At 41.2% G+C, this 2,825-nt stretch overlaps 1 pseudogene; it reads right to left on the reverse strand.

The window, feature by feature from the left end:
* Positions 1–563: 563 nt before the first annotated feature.
* Positions 564–2,349, reverse strand: LOC109270197 (olfactory receptor 1L8-like; annotated as a pseudogene).
* Positions 2,350–2,825: the final 476 nt, after the last annotated feature.

Genomic DNA, 2,825 nt, shown 5'->3' on the forward strand with positions numbered 1-2,825 from the left:
TGTAATATTTGTTTCAGGTGTACAACATAGTGATTCAGCACTTCCATAGTGATTCATCACAAGAGCACTCCTTAGTCCCCATCACCTATTTAACCCATTCCCCACCAACCCCCCTCTTGTAACCATCAGTTTGTTCTCTATAGTTCAAAGTCTGTTTCTTGGTTTGTCTTTCTCTCTTTTTCTATTTTTCTTTTTGCTTGTTTGTTGTGTTTCTTAAATTCCACCTATGAGTGAAATCATATGGTATCTTTCTCTGACTGACTTCTTTCACTTAGCATTATACTATCTAGCTGCATCCACATCATTGCAAATGGCAAGAGTTCATTCTTTTTTATGGCTGAGTAATATTCCATCGTATGTATGTACCATATCCAATTGAAGATGTTTCTTAAATTACATAAGGATACTGGGAGCTCAGGTTTTTTTGTTAAATGTTTATTTATTTATTTTGAGATACACAGACACACACACACACACAAACACACACACACAGAAAAAGAGAGAGAGAGAGAGAGAGAGAGAGAATCCCAAGCAGGCTCCAAACTGTGAGCACAGAGCCTGACATAGGGCTCGATCTCACAAATGGTGAGATCATGACCTGAGCCGAGATCAAGTCAGACGCTTAACTGACTGAGCCACTCAGGCACCCTGGGAATTCAGAGTTATTGACAAGGAGAAATCTAGTCAAGAAAAATTAGTGAGAAATTTTTAGTTGCACTTGGAAGGAGTGGATAGGAAAAGGGAATGGGAGTAAGAGAATGAGAAATGGGTGCAAAGACCCTGGGTCAGTTAGGTGGCCCTAATGAGGTGGCTTTGATTGGTGGGTATATGATAAGATATATTATTATTATTATTACTATTATTATACTGTAAGATAAATATAAAATATTATGAATATATAAGACTTGGTATATAATATTCTAGTCTGGTCACTTATACAATTTCCCACGAACACTCAGTTTAGGTATGCTAACTTCTAGCAGCTTGGTATGTAGACCAGGAATCAGCAGAAATGAAGGCTCAAAGAAGACCTGCTTCTGAGTGTGCTCACGAAAGTGCTGTCTGGGACCTCCTGCCCATCAGCTTCCTCAGGCCTTGCTTCATGTCTTTGTTCCTCAGACTATAGATAAAAGGGTTCAGCATGGAGGACAGAACTGTATAGATGACTGTTGCCACCCTGTCCTTGATAGTATAGCTAGACAGGGGTCGGAAATAAACATAAATAATGCTTCCATAAAAGAGGGTCACCATGGTGAGGTGGGAGCCACAGGTAGAGAAAGCTTTACGCTTCCCCGCAGCTGAAGGGATCTTAAGAACAGCAGTGAGGATCCGGACATAAGAGATGACAACACACATAAAGGGGGTCACCAGGGTTATCAATCCTTCTGTGTTAATTACAATTTCATTGACAAATGTGGGGGAGCAGGACAATTTCAGCAGAGGGTTGATGTCACAGAGGAAGTGGGGGATAACATTGGAGTCACAGAAGGTGAGACGGTTTATCAGAAGAACTAGTAACAGGGAATGGAGGTCAGAGATGGAGCAGGAGAAGGCCAGCAGCAGGACGCAGCGGCGGTGGCTCATGGTGGTGACATAGTGGAATGGGTCACAGATGGCCACAAAGCGGTCAATGGCCATGGCAGCCAGGAGATAACTTTCTGTGTTGGCAAAAGCCAAGAAGAAATACATCTGGGTCATACACTCAGCGTAGGAGATGGACTTCTTCTCTGACAGGAAATTCACCAGCATCTTGGGAATGATGGTTGTTGTGTAGCAAACATCAATGAAAGATAAGATGCTGAGGAAAAAATACATAGGTGTCTGGAGTTGAGTGTCAGAGCGGATGGCCAGGATGATGAGCAGGTTTCCTACCAGAGTGACCATGTACATGATGAAGAACAGGGCAAAAAGTGGCTTCTGATCCTCAGGCCGGGAGGACAGTCCCAGGAGGATGAACTCAGAGACACTGCCGGTTTGATTGACCTTCTCCATAATCCTGCATGTACCAGTGAATATGGAAAATTCCAGAACTTTCAATTCAACAAGTTCCAATTTATTCCTATCTCCCCAAGAATTCCTATAAATTGTCCATGATTCTGTCTTCCTTCCCTTCCACAAAAAGGAGTTGAACAATACAAAAGTTTAACCTGTGTTAAATGCAGGGACATCAGAGAAAAGATTTCCTTTCAGAAAGAATCCTTGGTGGACCTCAGTGATGCATGTTTCTCTAGCTACCCATAAATGCTTATTCAGATATGTCAGGTTGAGGCTCATCTCTCTACCCTCCTTGCAAACAAAACAAAGTAAATAAACGACAACAAAAAACCCCAAATACCTAAGTGAAACAGGTAAATATGAATGCTGACATAGGTGCACAGTGTTTATAGTCAACATTTCAGAGACAACATTTCATTAAAAGCTGGCAAAAAAACCCTCTATTATATGTGAACCTATTTATTAGAACACTCTTAGACACTGGGGATTTATGGCTTCACAATTATTCAACACCGTTGCATTAAATGCTCACTGGGAACTCAATTGCTTAGGACTGAATTTTGTACTGAGAGTACAAAGATGAGTCATTCTTGATTCCTAATCTTAAGGTGGTTATAGTCTAGTAGAGAAGAACTTTTTAAACAAATAAGCACAATAAAATGCTACAGGTGTAGTGACAGGTGCACTGGAAAGCAATGAGCTTAGTGTGGTGTCTCTGCTAAGAGCACACATTTTGAAATCAGCTCCTTCATTTTCTGGGTGTGTGGTCTCGGACTGATTACCTAACTTTGATTCTTGATGTCCTCACCTGTAATATGGGGACAGTAAAT

This window comes from Panthera pardus, unplaced genomic scaffold (assembly GCF_024362965.1).
Source record: "Panthera pardus isolate Hobbes unplaced genomic scaffold, ASM2436296v1 HiC_scaffold_20, whole genome shotgun sequence".
NCBI classification, from domain to species: Eukaryota; Metazoa; Chordata; class Mammalia; order Carnivora; family Felidae; genus Panthera; species Panthera pardus.